Source organism: Ctenopharyngodon idella, chromosome 3, assembly GCF_019924925.1.
Source record: "Ctenopharyngodon idella isolate HZGC_01 chromosome 3, HZGC01, whole genome shotgun sequence".
Classification (NCBI taxonomy): Eukaryota; Metazoa; Chordata; class Actinopteri; order Cypriniformes; family Xenocyprididae; genus Ctenopharyngodon; species Ctenopharyngodon idella.
This window is the reverse complement of record NC_067222.1, coordinates 13,376,815-13,401,503: the sequence shown is the minus strand read 5'-3', so window position 1 is coordinate 13,401,503 and position 24,689 is coordinate 13,376,815. Positions and strand designations below refer to the sequence as shown.

The window sequence follows — 24,689 nt, the reverse complement described above, 5'->3', positions numbered from 1 at the left end:
AATCACATTTTGTAAGAAGGACTGATGATGTATTGACTCATTTTAATTTTATTTATTTTGAACAAAAAAGCTACATAGTGTACCTTAAATAAACAAAGGATTTAAAATAGCTTCTAAGATGCTCTTTAAAACATTTTTAAAGCATGCTGGAGAACATGATCATCAGGTGTTACACACACTTGTTAAGGTGGAGAAATGCACAGGTTTTGGACTTTTTTACTGTACTATACATACACACTGACAAGAGAAGTAGAAGACAATAGAAGACTTACCGCCACATTCTTTACCTCCAACAGGACGTGTTTCCACTTAAAAAGAAAGAAATACACATTTTTAAAACAGAACTGCTAGTAGCAGTAGTGCTACTACAACTACTAATAAATATACACTGCAAATTATAACAGGCATATTTTATTGTCAAAATAAATAATATAAAAAATCATTCATATGAATCAACTTTAGCTGATATAATGATCAGATAATTATCAATGATAATTATTGTTGTTTTATTGTCTTAATATTATCATAATAATTCAGAGACAAACTCAGGTGCACATACTGTATTAAATCATTCCATTACTGGATTCTGATCAGTCATTACAGAGTCCCAGATGTGCTTCAATTCATGTTGAAATAAGTTATGATGTGATGTGTGGAATAATGGTCTTACCTGAAGCATTCAAAGCTACCAGAAGACAGAGAGACAGATAGACAGTCCAGACCACCATTGTTTCTCAGAGAACACTGGAACTCTGCATAGATTTTAAAACAGAATTATACATAAATAATTTACAAAGTTTTGTATTTTTGTGACAAGAACCAGTTCAGTAGATCAATGTGTACAAACAATGTTTTTATATAGTTTGTACTTGGTGGATCACAGAGCCAGTGCAAAACGAGCATGTGTGGTTAAAAAGTAGTTTTTTTTTGTTTTTTTTTTAGAAAATGAGCAATAGTTTCGCTAGATAAGACCCTTATTCCTCTTCTGGGATTGTGTAGAGCCCTTTGAAACTGCATTTAAACCAACTTGGACCTTCAACAAGTTGAACCTCAGTGAAGTCCAATATATGGAGAAAAATCCTGGAATGTTTTCCTCAAAAAGTATAATTTCTTTTTGACTGAAGAAAGAAGGACATGAACATCTTGGATGACATGGGGGTGAGTAAATGATCAGGAAATTTTAATTCTGAAGTGAACTAATCCTTTAAGACAGGAGACGGCAATTAAGTTTGGCAGCGGGCCAAGAAAAAAAAAAATTAATAAAAAAATAATAATAAAAAATTGCCACTAGATGGCGGGCCAGAACATAGTCAAAGGATATTTTTTTTAGAATTTAGGCTAATTGATGAAAAATGCAACTAGAATTGCCTGTGACAGACTATTACTGTAATGTAGGGGAGCGGGACAACGGAGTTGGAGATCCACGTGCAGGCTTTAATCATAAGAAGAGCGTAGTCGTACAGGCAGTAGGTCAAACGCTAGCAAACAGTAACAAGAAGGCAAGGCAAAAGAGTAATCCAAACACAGGCAATGGTCAAGGCAGGCAGCAAACGATCATCAACAAGGAATCAGTCCAGGGTCAAAAACACACGCTAGGCTAGGCAGAACAAGGAACAGACAGAAATACACGTGAACAAGGCAGAAACAATACTCAGCAATGTGTGTGTGAGTGCAGCTTATAAAAGGTCACTGATGGGAAACAGGTGTGAGTGCATTATTGGTTCCTAGGTGGGGAATTGTGGGAAATGGAGTCCCACAATTCCCCAATGGAGACAGGGAACTCAGGGACGACCTCTGTGGTCGTGTCAAGGCAGACAGGAAACTCAGGGATGACCTCTGTGGTCGTGTCAAGACAGACAGGAAACTCAAGGACGACCACGAGGCTAGATTCTAGGACTGGGACAGACACTGGACTGGACTCATAGGTTGAAGTAGGCTCAGGAGTGAACCCATGGGCTGGCTCAGGAGTGAACCCATGGACTGGAGCGGGCTCTGGAGCGGATTCATGGACTGAAACAGTCTCTAGAGAGGATTCATGGACTGGAGCGGGCTCTGGAGCGGATTCATGGACTGGAGCGGATTCATGGACTGGAGCGGGCTCTGGAGCGGATTCATGGACTGGAGCGGATTCATGGACTGGAGCGGGCTCTGGAGCGGATTCATGGACTGGAGCGGGCTCTGGAGCGGATTCATGGACTGGAGCGGGCTCTGGAGCGGATTCATGGATTGGATTCGATGTGGCCATAATGGCCAGCGCTGCAGTCTCCGAAGATCTACTGAGACGTGACGAGTCTCTAGAAGATCTGCTGGAATGTGACGAAGCTCTGGAAGATCTGCTGAGAAATAACGAGGCTCTGGAAGACCTGCTGAGACATGACGAGGCTCTAGAAGATCTGCTGAGACCGTGACGAGGCTCAGGAATGGCTGCAAATACAGGAACAGAATCCGATGCAGCCATCACGTGAACAGGCTCTGGTGAGGAAATTACTGGATTTGGAAGTGCAGAGAGTATCAGGGTTGCGATAATCAAGGTGGAAGGCATAGAACTTTGCAACGATACAAGCTCCGCTGCCCTCCCCCAAAAAATTCTTTGGGTTCTTAAAGTTCTGTTTTCCCCACGGTGAAAGATGAACCACATAAAATTAGGGCATAGTCCAAAAAGTCTCTTAGACTGCAATTGAACTTCCCTTCAGGAAACCAGGATTTTATGGGCTCATTTAGTCCAAAACGGAAAATGTCTTTCAAAGCCACATCGTCAAATGGAACTTGAAACGATAACTCACAGAATTGGTGAACATATTCCTCAATGGATAAGTCTCTTTGCCGAAGGCATAGTAGCTGGGTGACTGGATCCATGGTTGGACTGGAAACGCTCATAAAAGCCGCTGGATCTTGGTATGGCTGAGTATTCTGTAATGTATGGAGCGGGACAACGGAGTTGGAGCTCAATGTGCAGGCTTTAATCATAAGAAGAGCGTAGTCGTACAGGCAGTAGGTCAAACACCAGCAAACAGTAACAAGAAGGCAAGGCAAAAGAGTAATCCAAACACAGGCAATGGACAAGGCAGGCAGCAAACGATCATCAACAAGGAATCAGTCCAGGGTCAAAAACACAGGCTAGGCTAGGCAGAACAAGGAACAGATGGAAATACACGGGAACAAGGCAGAAACAATACTCAGCAGTGTGTGAGTGTGTGTGTGTGTGTGTGTAGCTTATAAAGGGTTACTGATGTGAACGGGACATTTCAAGACTCACACCTGTAAGTAAATGTGGTTGTCAATCCCAGAAACTGACAGTGTGAACGTGGCCAAAATAATCTGGCTGCGGAAACGGGCCAGACATTGCTTTAAGGACTGTTCGCACACTTTGTGAAAATAGAAAAGGTTGTCCTGTTTTTTTTTTTTTTTTTTTTTTTTTCGCATTTTATTGCCTTATGTATGACAAGTGCACTACCTCAAGGTGGTTTTGTTCATGTGAAAATATACCTCATTGTCATGCTCTAGCCTTTATCTTTAGATAATTACAATTTTAAGGCCTGATTGTTGTGGTAGTTTTTTCCCTGGGGTATTGAGAATGGTATCAAATATCGATATTTTTCAAGGTATCAGATCAAAGTTAGAAATTCCAGTATTGAAATTATACATATGAAATTATACATATAATTCCTTAACACAGCATTGTCACGCACACAGAAGAGGGCAGATGAGGTGAGCAGCAAACAAACAGTGCTTTATTGGAGGTAGTATAGAATTGGGCAAAACATAAACAGGTAAGAGGAAACAGTCACTGAATGGCAGATGGTGAACTTAGCTGGTGGTAATACAGTCCATGTATTGAAGGTGCAGTGAAGACGGTGATGCAGGCTGAGTGGAGAATCAGGGAAACAACACAAGGAACAGAAGACAGGAGATAAATCAAGATCACTGGTAAGTAGCTAAAGTTACGGGTAGGGTCGTGGAGATTGTCGTACAAGTTGACGTACACTAGACGTAGTGATACATATCAACAATACCAGACAAGAGAGTGCAGGAGAAGAGAGTCTTTATAGAGTGTGTAGGTAATGATGGGCAGGTACAGGGAATCCATGTAATGAGATGATGAGCTGACTGGGTGCAGGTGTGGATCAGGAGGGATGCTGGGAAATGTAGTGCGGGGAAGGTGACTGAGCTGGTGGCTGACAAGCATGCATAGTAGGAATATTATTAGATACAAACATCTGGCTTGCACATATCCACATTGGGAGCTTAAGCAAAATTCTTAAAGCATCATTACATGCCAACTGGAGCTTTTTCATTTTAGCGTTACTATATTTACACAAGTAAGTGGTGAAAGAGAAGTACAGTAAGCTCTAAAAAAGAGCTATTTTAACATAATCTGTACACATATATAATTTACAAGCCATCATATTTGCCTGTCCATACATAGGGCTGTTTCTGTCAGGATTCTGAGAAGGAAGGACCCAGACGCAGAATGAGCAGGTGATATTTTTTAACAAAAGACAAAACACAAGACAGGTGAGGCAGGAACACAGTCCAAACATTAGGGCAGGAGAACAGGCTGGTCAGGGATGAGACAACTCCAGGCTCTATGCCAATGGTGGAAACTTGACAGCGGCTCAAGGAACCAGAGGCTTGGCATTGGTGAGATGAAACCAGCACTAGAGTGACTGCAGGACAGGAGAGTCAATGAGGGTGGAACAGGACGCAGGGCAGGAACCAACACAAGACACACACACACACGACAAGATTCAAAAGACAAAGAAATAAAACAATAGTTTTACAAACAATAGTTCCCTGCAACCTTGCAGGGAACTAAATCTAGCACTGACTGACAAGATCTGTGAGAAACAAAATGAACTCAACAAACCAGCAAAGACATGAGGGAAGGAAGCACAATATAAAGGGAGCAGAGCACATGAGGAACAGGTGAACACAATCAGGCCAACTAGAACTTGACAAGGACTAAACAATGGGGAGTGGTAACTGAAAACAAGGAGGCGGGACAAGAGGAGCACATGTCCAACACAAACAAAGACAAAGCCATGTGCTCAGGCACAAGACAAAACTTGGAAACATTGAACAGAGACAAAACGGACAAGACTGTCAGGGCGATAATTACCCTTGCAGTAATTTTGAGTGGCTCAATAGCGTGATGTGCTGTATTATCGGCATTTATTATTTATTTACTTATATGAATAGGTGTTACGATGTGGTCAGCGGGCATGAAAACAAGGACATATACACTAACAAATGAAACCAAAACTAAACAGAGCATTGAAACAGGAAGTGAAGTAAACAGAAAAGAATGTCAAAATAACGGTCCAAATAACAACATAAACCTGACAATAAGCTCATTAGGCTATTGTTATGTATAACAGTTAGTTCCAAACCTTGAATCTCACTTGACGAGAGGCTTTCTGCTGATATTTCTCCAGTATCAGCAATGCTTGTCTTTGTGTGTTCTAGAGAGACTGTCACTCAGTGCAGTTACATTGGGACTGTCTTTGAGCAAATCATCAAACCGTTCCTTCAATGAACGCGGATTCATTCAAAGATAGATGTTGATTATTTTAACTTTCATCTCTACTTTACAAGGGTCAGCTGACCAGTATTATTAACAGTTTCAATGGCATTGATTCACTGCACTGACCAACGCTGATGCCATTCATGGAAAATAATGTTAAACATTAAAAGTAGATGCATTGATCAACCAGCCAGGGACTGGAATCAACCGATTTTACGCATGCTCGGTTGGTCAGTCTCATGTCTTTCCAATTCTGAGCCAGTCCAGCAACACAGGCAATAACGTGTGGAGCTCTGCACATGATAATTCGCTAAATCGTGTGCACAATGTTCCCTCGTTTGAATGATTAACAGATTTACAACGCACATACTGTAGAACATTGTAATGTTTAATAACATTTTATGATCAAAAAGAATGAAAGATCCGCACATGAGAATGAAGTCAAAAAAGCTCCACCGAATTTATTGTCCAGAGGCCATAAAAAGTGCAAAAGTGAGAGGGGGTTCAATCTTCAACTGGCTGGCAGGAGCAGCCACTGACAGGTCACGTGACCTGTCAGTGGCTGGTGGCAGCTGCCACTCGGTCTGGTGGCTGGCAGAGTATAACGCATTCCCTATCACTCTCACTGCATGGAAATACACTTTTATTATTATGATTATAATCTTAAGACTCTATTCTTTTGTATGATTGACGTTTTAGGTGGGTTTATCCCAATTAAAGCAGTCAAATGACCGTGATCTCAACTGGTTGCTACTGACGCTCAGTCCAGCCAGCCACTGCTGAGATGCGAGTATAACGCATTCCCTATCACTCTCGCTGCATGGAAATACACAATTTTACTATTATGAATATAATCTTATGATTCTATTCTTTTTTTATTATTGACGTTTTATGTGGGTTTATTAAAAGCTTTATTAAAGCTAATTATTTTAAGGATCGTTTCTTGCATGATTTTCATAAATCTAAACAGTTTTGGGATCAGTTGAAACTCTTTAATAAATCTAATAAAAATGTAATTAAAAATATTCAACTGAATAATGATTCTATTTCTGATCCTTTACTTATTTCTCAAGCTTTTAATCAGTATTTTTTCTCTATCTGCGGTTCTCAGTGTTTCGACTTTAATAGTATTACCTGTTCTTTAAATCCCACTACTTATTTTGGTTCATTTTCCTTTAAAAAAAAAATATGCCTGTTGATGTTTACTATGCTATATGTGATCTAAATGCTAATAGTTCTGTGGGTCCTGATGGCTTGGAAGCCAATTTTGTTATATCTGCTGCTCATGTACTTATGTATCCTCTTGCTGATTTATTTAATTTGTCTTTGTCAACTTGTTCTGTTCCTTCTATATGGAAATGTGCTAGAGTTACTCCTTTGTTCAAAGGTGGTGAATCATCTGATATGAACAATTACCATCCAATTTCTATTATTTGTTCTTTTATGAAAATTTTGGAGAAACTTATGTTTAATCAATTATCATCCTATATGAGTTCACTGAATATTCTATCACCATTTCAGTCTGGTTTCAGACCAAATTATTCTACTACTATTGCTCTTTTAAAATTTACAAATGATGTGTTCTCATCATTTGACAAAGGCCAAGCTACTGGTGCTATTTTCATTGATCTTTCAAAGTCTTTTGATATGGTTAATCATTATCTTCTTGATAAATTGTCTTCTATTGGTTTAACTAGAAATGCCCTTCTTTGGTTTAATGCTTATTTGCATAACAGGCGTCAGTATGTTGCATTGCAAGGTTTTCAGTCCGATTGTTTGATTGTTGATAGAGGTGTTCTGCAAGGTTCCCCTTTGGGACCATTACTTTTTTCTATTTTTATTAATGAGCTATCTCAAATATGCTTAAATTGCTCTATACATCTCTATGCCGATGATACTGTTATTTACACCACTAATTCTGATTTGTTGCAAATCCAGAACTCTTTGCAATCTGATTTTAATTTGGTCCAAAAATGGTTTCATAATAATATGCTTATATTGAATAAGAAGAAGTCTTGCTGTATGTTATTTGGTATACGACGGTGTCGTTCGTTTCCTTTTGTTTTGAATATTACTTTTGACGATGGATTACTTATTGAAAATGTTGATTCATTTAAATATCTTGGTCTTTGGGTTGATCCTGAACTTACTTTTAAGCCTCATATTGATTATATTGTTAATAGAATATACAGTTGTTTGCATTTACTTTATCGTTTAATCAATTGTCTTAAATGCCAAGTTAGGAAAATAATTATTTCTCAGGTATTATTACCTCTTATAGATTATGCTGATATCATATATCAAAATACCTCTGATACTTAATTGAAGCCTCTTAACGTGGTTTATAATTCTTTGTGTAGATTTGTGTTAAGATGTCCATATCATACTCATCACTGTCATATGTATGAAATGCTTAATTGGTTACACCCTAAATTCAAGAAGACAATTTCATTGGCTTCTGTTTCTTTTTAAATGTGTTTATTTTGATTGTCCTTCATATCTGAAACAGTATCTGATTTTACGCATGCTCGGTCGGTCAGTCTCGTGTCTTTCCAATTCTGAGCCAGTCCAGCAACACATATAGATCCATATGGATCATCTTATTCACTAAGATATGAACAATTTCCTTTCTTTTTTGTCCCTCAGAATTTTTAGTAAAACCGGACGAAGGTCTTTTATGCATAAAGCCCCTTCTGATTGGAACAACTTCATTTTACTTCATTACTTCATTTTATTGCTTTAGGTCATTTCTATTTTCCCATCTTAAAATGGCTTGTGTATGTTTTTAAGTTCTTTTATGTTGATTAGATGATTGTGCATGTGTATCTACATGCTCATATATGATATGATTGTTGTAATTTTGTTGTGGGTGTCATTGCATTCCTTTTTTATTTACAATTTGTACAGTGTCCCAACTTTTTTGGAATCGGGTTTGTATAATAATTACAGTCAAACCAAAAAATATTCAGACACTAGATATAATTTTTGATATATTTTTACTAGTGGGTGCAGGACACTATAGTTCATTTATGTTAGTGAGGATAGCAAAATAAAGTAAACTGTGACAAATTATACCCAAAAATTCTTCATACAGTGGACTACCAGTAAAACTGATAAAAATTTGGAACCAAAAATTATGCGCAGAACCAAAAAGTGGCGTGCGAATCACCGTAAGCGCGTTCACCAGCGCGCTCCAAAAGTGTTAAGATTTGCACGAGCCGTTCCTATGATAAAATGTGCGACCCATTTGGATTTTATTGAGGATAGTAAAACGCTACGGAGAAAGGCGAACATGATCTAAAACAGCCACTAAAATGACTGATGAAAAGAGGGAAAACATTATCCTTCAAGCTTTTTAAACTTCTCATGAAGACCACATGAGTTTTCTGACTGATCAGGGTGAAAGTACATCTACACTGACTGATAAGGCTTTCGACGCCCCAGACGGCTGCTTCACCACTGTAGGATTCAAAATCGTAAAAGCTACGATCGTAGTGCTACTGCAACACCTCATTGACATTAAGCAGAAGGAGGACTGCGAAGGTTGTGTGATAAATCATCCGAGCCAACTACAACATTCCCGCCTGTTTGAGCCCCCCACATACTTCTTCGACACACACTTTGACGAGCTGACCCACAGACTGTTTAAACCCAATCTCCGAACCATCATAGCCTATGCTCTACGTCGGTGTGGGTTAAAGTCTCATCCTCAGTGAATTCAAGGAGCTGCCGGAGCTGTTCTGCATGAATTAAAAGACGAGCCATTCATCACCGCTAAGCTACAAGAAATCAGGGACAAACTTCTGGACAAATCCTGCGAGAAAGTTGTCAGCGAGACCGTTGATCTCTGGGAGGGTTTCTCTGTTGTGAATGGAGAGTAAGCAAGGCGTCATCATCATGGGTGGTGTATGCCCCAAAAAGTTTATCATAGAATTTTTGTTTAAAGGTCATTACAAAAGGCAGCTGATCGGATTGCTGAAAAAGATCGTCGATGATGCATCCAACCCCGAGGTTGATGATGATGACGACGATGAACACACAAGTCTAAGAAATCTCAAGAAAAACACGTATCTTATAAGAGGTGTAGCTGATTCATGGGATGAATTGATAGACATTTGCATTGAAGGGACGGAGCCATACACCGTGACGATACAAAAAGTTTTGGATGTGATTTATGAAACAGGTAGCGGGTTCCGTACTGTCGACATCCTCTGTATCTGGACATATGTAATGGACATATGTGTCTCATTGCGTTCAAAACGCAACGTAGAAGCTTTTATCATTAACGATATTATCGAAACAACAGTCAACCATATCCTAGACCATGATTTTAAGGGTTGCAGAGATTTTCTTTTCTGGCTAGAGCACAACTAATGTATCTTTATGGCTAGACTACAGCTGTTCTCCTTATAACATTTGTCTCATTTTACTTAGTACGCGATACTATTTCATTTAATTCATTTATTACTTTTTACTTTGATCACGTTGTCATTATGTATCTTTCTGGCTAGACTACATCTTATGTCATTATATCGTTTTACTTAGTTTGTAACCCATTTCAATGTATTCTTTTATTCTTATTAGAGCATGCTGTCATTATGTAATCGCAATTCAATTTATTCTTTTATCACCTATGGTATGTTGTCATTATGTATCCTGTTTTTAATATTTTTAATAAAAGATTGAAGTGTTTGACTTATTTTTGCACTCGTGTTGAAACGACAACATGTCGGAGCTCATGAAAAAAGTTTATTACACACCGTCTAACCCTGGTTCTTTAGGTGGTAAAAATTGATTAAAAGACTCTGTCTTAAAGGATAGTGGAGTACGTCTAACCAATAAAGAGGTTTCGGAATGGTTAGCCGGGGAAGATGCATACACATTACACAGAACAGCCCCCATAAAATACAAACGTAATAGAGTCGTAGTATACGGAGTGGATACCCAGTTCCAAGCGGATCTCATGGACATGTCTGCCTATTCCAAGGATAATGATAATAATAAATATTTGCAAACGTGCATCGATGTATTTAGCAAGTACGCATGGGCTCGAGCGTTAAAGAATAAGAGTGGGGTTGAGGTGACTAAAGCGTTTGAGTCTATACTCGGAGATGGACGTGTGCCGCAGAAATTGCAGACGGACCAGGGGAAGGAATTTTTTAACAAACATTTTCAAGATGTGATGAAAAAGCATGACATTAATCATTTCACAACAGCTACTGATTTGAAAGCCAGCATCGTGGAACAATTTAATAGAACACTAAAAAGTAGAATGTGGCGATTTTTAACGGCTACGAATTCCCGACGTTACGTGGATGTTTTACAAGATATTATGCAGGGCTACAACACCAGTTATCATCGTAGTATTAGGATGAGACCGGTAGATGTCAACAAAGAAAATGAGGGTGTGGTGTTTCAAAATCTGTACGGAGATATAAAGAAGAATGAAAAAGCCATTTTTAAATATAAAGTCGGAGACGTTGTTCGAATTTCTAAAGTGAGAGGTCAGTTCACCAAAGGATATAAACAGAACTACACAGAAGAATTTTTCACAATATCCTCATGTATTCCGCGCCAGCCGCCTGTTTACAGACTGTCTGATTATGACGGGGAGGTCATCGACAGAGATTTTTATGAAAAAGAGTTACAAAAAATAATCGTGAGCAAAAACAAAGCATTTAAGGTGGAAAAGATTATAGGGGTAAAAAAAAAGGGGAGATCTACGCTTGTCTTTGTGAAATGGTTAGGATGGCCGTCGAAACTTAATAGTTATGTTGACAAAAAAGCTCTGGTGGACTTGCAATCGCCTTAAAACATTTGAACGCATACAGGATTAGATCATTTGAGTAAACGGGGTACCATGGGCGACAACGGATTCTACGTTACGCTGCCGTGCAACGCTTCTTTGTCGATTTATCCAGAAAATCGTATCTCTAGTTACAGAACAAGGTTAGCGAGTCCTATCAACTTGAAAGGTAAATGGGAGGTCACACTCGTTGAAATTGAATATCCTAGAAGTTGGTATTCCTTTAATGATGATGATGGAATTTTCGCCCTAAACACCTCCCCCGCACCAGTCCCGAAACATACACAACCTAGACCTGACGTCACACCATTTAAAGAATTATCAGGGTTTTCTGTATCGAGGAAGGTACAAATAGACGGTGGGTACTACGCAAACGTTCGTGACGTGGCCCGTGCGATAACTAATGTTCTCGTACCGATGGCTGTATTGACTCACGATCCTTTAAAAAACAAAGTGTATCTGGTTGCGAGACCTAACATCTCAGTAACCTTCTCTGGGAAACTCGCCACTATTTTAGGAATGAATCCGGATGATGCTATCGACCGTTCGGCCTACCATAAAGATGCTAATTTTACGACGAGTCAAACTACATACGCTCCTCATCAAGCCGATATCAACGCGGGTTTCTATACTATGTATGTTTACACCGACATTATCCAATATCAATCGGTCGGTGATTCGTATGTCCCCCTTTTGAGATGTGTACATATAACGGGTGAAAACAACGACACCGTCAGTGTTAGATACGACAAACCGCATTACACATCGGTCAACAAGGAGCTCATCACAGATATTACCATCGAACTGAAGGACGACCAAAACCACGAAATACCATTTTCTTACGGCAAAGTCGTCGTAAAACTACACTTTAAACCATCGGAACAATACATTTTTTAAAAATGACGTATTACAACCCCCACGGGATGGTATAGTATCCGACGTTGTCTCAAACGTGTTGTTTGATGGTCATGGCTCGTAAGAGAATGTCTAAACCACCGGGTATAAGGAGGCGTGGTCATTCGATAAAGAAGAAAACAAAGCGTAGATCCAAGAAACATTCAGTCGTGCGCAGAAAGCGTAAGAAGACTGTAAAGCGAAACGTATCGGTTAAAAGAACCATATTCTAACATGGCATTACTCCACCGCATGTCAGGAGAGTGCATCAAGTCTGATTGAGAAAAACGGATATTTAGAAGTACCTCCTTTATCGGCTATATCGGACACCTTACCTTTGGAGTTTTTTATAGCAGGGAATGGCAACGATTATGTTGACCTAAATAACACGCTACTGTATCTACGTCTTAAAATCACAAGACCTAATGGTGCCGATTTACCAGACGACGCCAAGGTCGGCCTGATAAATTACCCCGGAGCTACTATATTTTCACAAGTCGATGTGAGCCTGGGTGATCGTTTGATATCTCAGAGTTCGAGCACGTATCCTTATCGATGTATCTTCAAGAGTCTGATCAACTACAGTAAAGATGTGCTGGAATTGCTTTTCTCTGCCGGCTTGTTTTACAAAGACACAGCCGGTCATATGGACGCAACTGACCCCGGCGGACATAACCGGGGGCTGACAAAGAGGGCCTCCTACACAGCGAACAGCAGAGTGGTGGAACTGTTGGCTCCTATTCACAGTATTAAAATTGATGTTGAATGGTGTTGACATTAAACTGCGGATGATCAGAGCCAAAGACGAATTCTGTCTGATGTGGGACGGCGATGCAGCGTACAAATTAAATATTATGTCAGCGAGCCTATTTGTCAAGAAAGTCTCTGTATCACCCCCTGTGAGACTGGGGCATGCCCAGGCTTTGCTATCGACTACTGCAAAGTACCCGACAGACCGAGTTTGTCTAAAAAATTTCCCCATACCAGCGGGGTCCTGTGTTTCAAATCAAGAAAATTTGTTTTTAGGAACACTACCAAAATCGATCGTTCTGGCTATGGTCAATAACGACGCATTCACAGAAGCCTACAATAAAAACCCTTTCGCGTTCAAACATTACAATTTGGAGTTCCTAGCAGTCTACGTCGACGGGCAGCAATTTCCCGCCAAGCCGCTACAACCGAATTTTGAATTGGGAGCGGTGGTACGAGAATTTTATCAGCTGGCTATGGCATCTGGAAGACATCTTAAAAACCAAGCGCTCTCTATCGACGGGGATGACTTTCTGAATGGATACACCCTTTCTGCCTTCAACCTCACTCCTGACGAAGAGTGCGGTCAGCACATATCGTTCATCAAGTCAGGCAACATCAGACTCGAGGGCCGCTTCAGACAGCCATTGCCACATACTATTAATTTATTAGTCTATGCTGTATTCGACAGTTTTCGACAGTCATTGAGGTCTCTAACCGCAGACAGGTCCTGGTCAATTACTATTGAAATTAACACTGTACAGCTCACCGGTATCATGGACAAAATTTCATGCAACGTTCATTTTCTCGGGGTGCTCCCGAGCGATCAATTACCTGAAACGCCATTAAGGAACTCACCATCCACCGCAATAATTAACACTCACCCCGCACTGCAGCCAGGTGAACACTGGTTGGCTGTTTATTTACATAGCGGCGGTACCGGGTATTTTTTTGACAGTTTTGGAAATCCCCCTGACAGCGACTGCTTTCCAGGAGCCATCAAAAACTTTCTGCTAACCAACTCGTCTGAAGTAGTATATTCATCCAGACGTGTGCAGGATTTCACATCAGATACTTGCAGGCAACACTTTGTGTTTTTTCTGTATCATTTGATCAACGGATGTGGCTATAACGATGTGTTGAAGTTGTATAGTGACGATTATATTAAAAATGATAAAATGGTAGCGTACTTTGTGAAAAGATTAAAACCGAATGAGTGTAATGAAAAATTTTCATGTATTCAGTGCGTGCAAACGTGTAATACTCATATGAACCATGTTTGAGTTTTCAATTTGCATTGATTATAAATAAAGACTTAAAACTGAAATCTTTTTATTGTGTTTTTATTTCAAATTTTAAGCAGACAGAACATATACACAACATTTCATGAATCAAATATTAACAAACAAAACATTTTAAAATTCTAACCATTGACTTCGATCGATAGATGGCGATTTGAACATGGGATCTTCTGAAGCAGTTGACCTACGCACTTTTTTTCTTTTTGTTTTTTTAGAAATCCTTTCACGTTCGGCTGTAACGATATCAGAAGGACTTTCATATTCTGCTGTAGCAGTATCAGGTCTCTTTAAAGAATTAATTGCCTGTCTAACATTATGATTCGGTACGGTAGAAAATGGGATGTTTAACTCTGCAAAGGCGTGAATAAACTCCGACCATCCTGGGGGTCTTCTGTCATTGCGCACCTTTTGTGGTGCTGTGACATTTCTTATCAAATCGACCATGTGCAACCCAGGTATGGCTTTTCCCCTGAACACAAACTCCCCCGACTCGTTCCATGCACTGTCCTTTAGCTTTAGACATTTTGTCTAATATGTACTGGCTGTTTTTCACACTTCTTGACGGCACATTCTTCAGAACTTCACTCACAACGTCATCCGTACCTCCGTCGTCTTCAACAGCAGTGTGGGGTTGTTCGTCTTTACGGTCGGGTTCAGAATTGGGTAGCGACAACTTTAAAACGTTACTCTCCCGATCGCCTTGTTTAACGATCGTCAAAAACCTGCTCAGGATGTTCGTGTAGAGTTTGGCTTTTTCATACTGATTCAAATCAGACCTGAGTAAGATTTTTCTTATCCAGATCGTTCTCTACAACCTGCTGAATATTTTCGCGAACATTCTCATTTTTCAGCTTTTCCAGTTGATGTTGTGGCACTAAATACATTTTCTCAGCATACTCCATCCTCAACCACGTCGAGATGATATTAAGCTGGAAATAAAGGATACTGCTACGCTAAGGAGCGGTAGAAGAAATCCTCCAGTCTGATTAAAGACTCGCTTCTTGGCAGATATACCAATTTTTTTATTGATGACAAATTTAATTTCCTTTTTTCTCCTTCTCAGTTTTTGGTACTGCTGTTGATTGATAGGAATCGTACCATAGAGTATGTTAAGAGCCACTTCGCACAATGTTAAAATGAGTTCATCGGACGCCGATTGTAAAATAAGGTGTCGTTGTTTAGGAGTCGCTTTATGTATCAGTTTCAGCAATGGTAGATGTTTACAAAGTCTTGCAGACATGACGACTGATCACGTTCTTCATTTTTTCTGGAGATAAACCACTTGATGGTTGGAAAGCAATCCTGTTCTGAGACAGAATTGCTCAGGAGTTTTTGCTTTATAGTCTATCATTAAATAACCGTAAGGTCGACTGGTAGCATCTTGATAGCACTCCATAAAGTATTTTGTGTTTCCAGGATACATTTGACATCCTAGTACCGCTACTTGATTAGCATCCTGGGGGTTTTTAAACAAAATCATATAATTTGTGTTCAAGCTGATGGTTCTACTGGATTTACCTTGGGGCGAATAAATTTTGCACAATATAAATAGCGCTGAGATTACGATGATGTACAAATTGAGTGAAAACCTTTTCGACCTGATTGTTTCCACCCGCTTCGTTCATCAGGTCGTCCAGAATCAGAAGATTTGTTTTGTTGACGGGTAATAAATCATCATCATTGAGACTCTGGGGTATTCCTTCCACAAAATTAATGTCATACATTTTAAGTAATTCATCATACAGAGGCTGCCAACAACTGTAAATGTATACAATGTTTTCAATTTTTTAGAAATCAAATTCATGCCATTTTCCAACAGACTTTTTACAAAATAACTTTTCCCCGAATTAGAAGGTCCACTGATTACCGCTGAAAATGGATGCTGAAGTCTGAAATCAAAATCAGAAGCATCCCGGACCCCCCTGTGCATCGTCGAATCAGTAGCCATAAGGAAGCGTGGTGAAATCGGGCAAAAGTCTGCGTTTATTATACACCACCTTAAACCTTTTAATGACTGATTTGTTGTGCAGTGTGAGAGTCTTTTTATTTCTCACAATGTTTTCAGTATGGGCTAGGATGCATTGCGAACTGTCGCGTGACGTCACATAGTTGTTAACCAGACCAATAAGACCAATAAGAATAGCTTGGGAATTTTTTGCGTTTAACGTTATACCTTTAGCCTTGCATGCATGCTTTACCTTTGGCTGTGCGATATCCGTAAGATTTCGGACCGCTAGAGCAAAATTCTGTAATATAATCTCTGTCATCTATTTCATTCGTCAGCTCCCCCAAATGATCTCCCAGAGGGGGGTCCCAGTCACCCTCCCTAGAGACAAAGATAACGCTGTCGGTGTCGGAGTATAACAAGCGGTCGCCGAGTTTCTCCATGAGTTCGTACAACTCAAGCCGTGCGTGCGCCGTTGTAAAAGCTCCTACAAACACGTTAATGTCACGAGTCTGGCGAACTTCCCCTTTTGGGGGTCTATGTTGGACAAGAGCCACGTTGTCTGAGACAAAAGTAAAATAAGTCAGAGTGTCGGTTCTGCCAAAAACAATTCTGGTGAAATCTTCAGGGTCGTTCACAAGCCCAGTTTGAGCTAACGATTCCCTCATAGAGAACCTTCCCCATAAGCTATTCAGCAATAGCTTATTGATAGCCCTCTGCGCGGGGTTGTGACTGATCTTTTCGGGATCAAGGCAAATACCCTTTTTTTCATAATATTCGTGTATATTACTCTTTGTCAGCATCAGTGACAACGTTTGGCGGGTAACCAGACGCGTGATTACGTCTTTACGTAATCACAAAATAATGTGTCTGACCGTTGCGGAAAATGGCAAACCTCATTGATTGTAGCAATAACGTAACCCTTCGCGATCGCTTTCAAAAGCTTGATACTGACCCAACACCCTGTGAGTGCTCTCTCTTCATCTGTGTGGGTACAGTCCGTTGTCTGGTTTTGAGCATGTGCACATTTACGGCATAACGGAAACATAAGTTTACCACCACATCTGTATGGGAGAACTGGGTGTAGCAATTTACGAGGTGGATAAACTCTGGCTTTGATAATACCATAATAATTTTCGATCGGTTCAAAATCCGTCCTGACAGAACGGATATGAGCTGGTAAAATCTACGTAACTTATTCTCTCGCCCTCAACCGTTTTGTGATACAGTTTATAAGCGTTAGTACGGCCCCCAAACAGCGCCTCTCTCGGTTTCAGTCTCTCGGGCGTTGGATAAGTACTCATAAATTCCTTCACAGAAGGATCGGACCGCTTCATTTCCTCCGATTCACATTCCCAAAGAACCTCGATTTGCAAACCGTAGGTATTCTGTAGAATTTCGACCTTTTCGTCAAACTGTCTCCTGAGATCCCCATAAGGTACCAATGACATAGGATGTCGCTGATGGGGTTCAAAGCGGCATGAATGCCCATGATGGACGCAACTGTTAAACTCTAATCCATATCTCGACTCTCCCTACTCGTAGAACCCGTCTAAAAAGTAACGACCGATTGACACCTCGCCATGGTTTACAGCGTGGTGAATATCAACGTTTCGAGTCTTTTTTACATACTCGAGCCATTCGATCGACGCGTTTGAGTAAGTCTTACTCTGTCGGATGTAAGCGTCATTATGCGTCAGAGCTAACGTATCTTTCTCGAGATATTGGGTTTTGAAGACGGCCATGCAACACCCATGATGATGACGCCTTGCTTACTCTCCATTCACAACAGAGAAACCCTCCCAGAGATCAACGGTCTCGCTGACGACTTTCTCGCAGGATTTGTCCAGAAGTTTGTCCCTGATTTCTTGTAGCTTAGCGGTGATGAATGGCTCGTCTTTTAATTCATGCAGAATAGCTCTGGCAGCTCCTTGACTTCGCTGAGGATGAGACTTTAACCCACACCGACGTAGCGCATAGGCTATGATGGTTCGGAGATTGATAGGATATTTCGAAAATATGAAAAGTAATAGCCTATATATTTTTTTGAGAAATGTTTTTTTAAAAGTGTTGTATAACTTTGATTATGAGTATATCTATTTACCTTTATGGCGTTCATTGGAGGTCCTGTTTTCTATAATGATTACAGTAATAAGCTTATTAAATGGATACAGGTGTATGCTTGGAATCATGCATATACGCATACAAAGTGCAAAACATTTTCGGGATCAACCCTTCATGAACGTTTTGCACTTTGCACTTGCACTTGCACTTTTGCACTTTTTATGGCCTCTGGACAATAAATTCGGTGGAGCTTTATTGACTTCATTCTCGTGTGCGGATCTTTCATTCTTTTTTTTCTTGGATTTATCTTTTGATCTACGCACCACCAGAAACTGTATGTATAAGCATTGGTTTGGACTGTGATCTGGCGCTATGCTTTTCCGTTTTTTCTGATAACATTTTATGAAAATTAAATTTAGCATTGAAGAAAAGTAGATTTTTGTTATGCTGTCAATAATAGTTCTTATAGAAAGAAAATCAGAATTTGCAAAAATCAGCATTGGCAGGTCACACTTACAAAAAAAAAAAAAAAAAATCGCAATCGGCCAAGGTAATTGCAATCTGTGCATCTATTTAATCCATAACTCTGCTTCTCAATCAAAATGTAAGAAGTACAAAACTCTGTAAAAAATGTAACAAATATTTTAAATTGTCTCTAATCAAGCAAATTTGTACTTTATATGCACTCACAGTTCTCGTGTTACTGCGTCACTCCAGCAGCTAATGCAATCCACGGGGAAAAGCAATACGAAGAAAAAAAAACTCTTAAACTGAAACACGGGTCAAAGTTCACAAAAACAGTGATTACATCCTTTAACCGACTTAAGCCCTGATAAACTTCCATTGAGGTAACCTTATCGAACATGACTGAACACACACGTCTACGTGCAACAGCCTCAACACCCGTCAAAAATAAAAGTCTTCCAAAAATAATCACTTTTCAAAATGACTTAATCACGTTCTGGGCTCATCTGCTTGCATCATCGATAAGGTGTATCCTCCAACATTAGCTACTGTCTAATGCATTAAACATGCTAAGCGCTTCCGCATTGAGCATTTTGGAATCATTAATTCGTCTAACAACATAAAACATAAGCAACATTCTGAATAACCAAAAAAAAGAAAAAAAAAAAAAAACTAAGCTCTGTTCTGGGAATGTTCCAACAGAACTAACATTCCCAGAACATCCCATAAATCAAAAATTATTAAATGGGTTTTAGTCAGCTAAAAGTGAAATAAATGTAAATGTAAAAAAAAGTCAAACCTCAGGAAATCTGTGTTCCAAACAGCAAACTGAGTGTTTCTGCTGGATAGTATATAAGAGAAGTGTCTTGTTTTCTTGAATTCTTTTGATGTATTCTTTTGCCACTACGTTGTGGGCTTAAATAAGTGTACTCATGTTACGTAAGATGCATGTCAGCCAATCAGAAAGGATCGCCCATATGAAAAAAACCTGTTTCATATACAGCAACCATATATCTTCCTTACTTAAACTGGCCAGAATTACCTTATGCGTTTCATGTAAGTCCAATACATGTCATATACAAAATCAGACCGATTATGGCCACTTTGATACTAAAAATCACACATCCAACTTGTAGGGGATTTTTAGGTCATATATGAATACTTTAAAAGTCTTATATGAGTTTTACATGACAACAGTATGCAATGGTGTATGGTTTTAGTAGAAAATGTGTATGAATATCAGTTATTTCCTATACAAATCATTTAAAGTTCTTAGATTGAATCATATGCTAGCCATATAGGATTTATTTAAATTTTGCATAATTTGTTTATATGAATTTTTATAGATTTTATGTTTTTAATAGGGAAATTGTGTGCCTGTTCTTCAAGCTTTATATGTTTCCACCTAATTCTTCATATTACAACAATAATATTATTATATCTCTACATATAATTATCTTATATGATTTCAGTCAATATTACAATATCCCTACATATACAAATCATATATGATTTCAGTCAATTACTTGCACAAATTTGCATCAGAAATACTTTTATTTCAACACAATCAAAGAGACACAATCAAATTATACTGCACAAGAGTAACTTAGAATTCCAACTTGATATCAAATTGAACTTTGCTAAGACAAAATGCACACAAACACAAAAAAACAACAAAAAAAACAACAACACAACAACAAAATACCTCGAACACACTTCTCATGGCTATCAATCATCAAAGACCATTAAAGGTTTCCGGATGTTTTTGTGTTTTCTTCTTCTCTCTAATTTCAGTAAGTTTGGCACTTATGGCGGAACCAATGCTGGTGGGCACCACATGAGGACACTTTTTGCAACGTTGCTCCTGTGAGACAAACAAATAATGGCAAAACATTGCTGTTAGACAAATCAACAGCAGCATGGGGTGGTCTAGTGTTTGGGGGTCTGGGTTTCCAAATGGAACCAGAAAGTTGTGAGTTTGACAGGAATTGCCACTATTGTGGCCCTGAGCAAGACACTTAAAGGATTAGTTCACTTTGAAATGAAAATTAGCCCAAGCTTTACTCACTCTCAAGACATCCTAGGTGTATATGACTTTCTTCTTTCTGATGAACACAATCTGAGAAATATTAATAAGTTATTCTGCCACATCTGAGCTTTACAATAGCAGTGAACGGGATCAACGAGTATGAGCTGAAGAAAGTGTCTCCATCCACATCTATCCATCATAAACATATTTCACACAGCTCTGGGGGGTTAATAAAGGCCTTCTGAAGTAAAGTGATGTATTTGTGTAAAAAATATTCATATTTAAACAAGTTATAAAGTAAAATATCTAGCTTCCACCTTCCATATTCAGTGTACAAAGAAAGTGTAAAACTCTTGCAGTTCTCAAAGCTTACGCCACATCCTACTCCTTCCCTGTTCAACTTACGGAAAGTGTAACTGACGTGACGCAAGTTTAGAAAATACTCCCTCAACTCTACCGAAATTCGTTTATGTCTGCGCGAATCATTTCACACCAGACTGCTTTGTGAACCAATGTCAATACAAAGGGACAATACAAAACAGAGGTTGTGCTAAAAAGTTGTTATTCAAGGATAGATCAGTAAACTGTTTATGATCCAGCTTACAGTCTCCAGAGTGATACTGGATACGGCAGTAATAAATGTGAGAGCACTTTATTACAGTTCATCTGAGTTTATTTACGGATATAAAGTTTACCAGTTTATTATTTGTTTACTGTTAGTTGTAACACTTGTTTCCGTGTAATTCACTGTGTATGTTGATGATAATGCAGTTTGAAGTGCAAAGACAGTAAAAACTAAGTAAACCACCAAACAGTTTGATAGCTGGCTGCTGATTCACCACAACAGTAAAATAACTAATTTCTCAATTTTTTGATTTCCTCCTCCAATTCTTTCAGCTTCTTCTGAGTCTCTGTCAAGGTTGTGCTTGATACTCATCAACAGTCATTCATTTCTATGTGGTTTGGGAATCCTTTTCCTTTAGGTCTGTCAAGGAACAAGAAACAAGAGATGGAAATGATACTTTAAGGGTCCACAATTATGCATGTGTTAGGCACAAACACACTATTTAATTAATGATTAACTTAACATATAGGCTAGTAAGGGCATATTAGCCATAATTTAAAATTTATTAAACATTTGAAGGATCCAAAAAAGATAGATGTGAGATCTGTCTGTATTTAACTAATTCTTGTCTGATGCGATACTGTAGTAGACGGTTGCATGGTTATAATTTTATCTCTAATGTTATCAATCTTGCAAGTAAAGAAGTTCATAAAGTTATTACAGCTGTGCTGTTTTGAAACATCTGGGGTTAATTATTGAGCTTTATTTCTCATTATTTTAGCCACTGTATCAAATAAATACCTAGGGTTGTGTTTGTTTTCTTCTAAGAGGATCTGCCAATATGCCAAGTAGATGATTTGCAGATGATTTGCAGCCTTGGCTAAATGAAGTATACAGTACGTGAGACTAGATAATGATCTGAGATGTTGTCGCTCTGCTGCAGAATTTCAACAACAACAACATCAATTCCATGTGACAATATTAGATCTAAAGTATGATTACAACAATGAGTGGTTCCTGACACGTGTTGTCTAACTCCAATAGAGTTTACAATGTCTGTAAATGCCAATCCCAATGCGTCTTTTTCATTATCTACATGGATGTTAAAATCACCAACAATTACAACTTTATCTGCAGCCAGTACTAACTTGGATTGAAAATCAGCAAATTCTTTGATAAAGTCTGCATGGTGTCCTGATGGCCTGTATACAGTAGCAAGCACAAATGTCAAATGGGACTTATCACTTACACTAGATAGTGTTACATAAAGCAGTGGTGCCCAACCACGTTCGTGGAGGCCCCTCAACAGTGCACAGTCTCCTTTGTCTGACACACCCATTTTAGGTCTTGAAGTCGCTATAATGAGCTGATGACCTGAATCAGGTGTGTTTAATTGAGGAAACATGCAAAATGTGCAGTACTGGGGGGTCTCTGGGAATGTGGTTGGGAACCACTGACATAAAGAACCATCACTTCAAAAGAATTATATTTGAAACTAGACTTTTGAGTAATACTGAAGATATTACTATAAATTACAGAAACACCTCCCCCTTTGCCTTTCAGACGAGGCTCGTGTTTGTAACACTAATATTGGGGTTTGGACTTATTTAAAGTAATGTAATCGTCTGGTTGTAGCCAGGTTTCTGCCAAACACAGCAAATCTAGGTTACAATCTATAATCATATAATTTACAGTAAGTGCTTTTGAAAAAAGGGATTGTATATTCAGCAACCCGAACTTTATCATTGTTCATCTGTATTACAGTGCATGCACAATAATTATGCAAGTTTATATTTTTATTTTTTTTATTTTATTTTTTTTATTTATTTTTTTTACAAGCACATTTTACCAATTCCAAACCACATTAATCTTAATAACTACTATTAATTTTGTATTTAATCATTTATAAGTGATATATAATTGTTAAGGAAAGCTGGAAGTAAAAAATGCCTTATATTCAGGTGTGCATAATTATTAAGTAGGTTTAATTTTACAGGTAAAATGGGCTAAAAAAGAGATTCAACTCACACTAAAAAGTCAAAAATTATTAAATGCTCATGAGAAGGACGCAATAGTAATGCAATACTAGAAATTGCTAAATTAAGGTGTTACACATTGCTTATCTTTATTCCAGCTGCTCTCTTTCTGCTGGTTGTGTAAAGCTGTGGTGAAATACTTGGCTTTCATAACCGATAATTATGAAATTATTCCTGATGCAAGAAGAATCAACAGAAAATAAAATTGGATAATAACAATAAGTTGTTGATAAAATGAGTAATGAGTTTAATCAATCATTTCTTGAAGTACAAAAAATTAAGTAAAAGTGAAAACAAACGAGACAGATCTGTGAAAAACAATGAAGAACAGGTTAAAATTAATTTCAGATTCATGTCTCTGTTAAAAGTGTTCTGGCCTCTTCTTCAGCTCCTGAACGATTGAAAGGTTTTTCTCCAGTGTGAGTTTTCTGGTCTCTTCTTCAGAATGAGAAGACAGATGTGATTTCAGAACTGAGAAGCTCTTCCCGCATTGATCACAGGTGTAAGGTTTCTCTCCGCTGTGGATCCTCGTGTGATTCTTCAGCTTTGATTTACATTAAATGTTTTTTGACAGATTTTTAGCTTCTGTTTTTTCTCTCTTGTTAACATCCATCAGGTCTAAAAGAAACATTAAATCATGTGAGATTTCAAATGAGAGACAAACATGAAATAAAAAGTGAAGCTCAAAGTCAAGATCACTGATGAGTTCAATAGTCATTTTAATCCCATCAAATCTGCTCGACAACTGCTGTGTCACGATTATGATCTATTTTAATGTCATGAAGATGATTTGTGTTATAAATCACTAGTTTGCTCATGAAACTCTAGATGGAGCAGGCTTGACATGTAATCTGTAAGATATCACATCGTTTCCTACATGATGATGTGGTTTCTCCACTGCATGGATCTTCATGTGTATCTTCAGGTGACTTTTAATAGTGAAACTCTTTCCACACTGATCACACGTGTGCAGCTTCTCTCTGCTGTGGATCCTCTCATGTGTTTTCAGTGTTCCTGACTGACTGAATCTCTTGTCACAGTGTGAACACTTGTAAGGTTTTTCTCCAGTGTGAATTCTCTGGTGCACTTTTAAACTGCTCAATGTCTTCCCACACTCAAATCACATGTACTCTCTCACACCAGTGTGAATTTTCTGATGTTATTTTAAATTACACAGCAGTGAAAAACTCTTTCCACACACAGAACATGAATGTGGCTTCTCCTTCGTATGAACTCTCAGGTGTGTCTTCAGGTGTGATGCCCTAAGAAATGTTTTACAACACTGATCACATGTGAACGGCTTCTCTCCG

At 38.7% G+C, this 24,689-nt stretch overlaps 1 protein-coding gene and 1 long non-coding RNA gene across 3 annotated transcripts in view; both read right to left on the bottom strand.

Annotated features, from left to right (window-relative positions):
• LOC127510050 (galactose-specific lectin nattectin-like) overlaps positions 1–24,689 on the bottom strand; it is a 97,820-nt gene that overhangs the window by 3,304 nt on the left and 69,827 nt on the right. The gene's annotated exons all lie outside the window — the stretch shown is intronic.
• Positions 57–19,640, bottom strand: LOC127510078 (uncharacterized). Its single transcript, XR_007929461.1, has 3 exons — positions 19,549–19,640; positions 671–752; positions 57–308 (listed from the first exon to the last, which is right to left on the bottom strand). It is a non-coding gene; the product is annotated as an uncharacterized LOC127510078 (long non-coding RNA).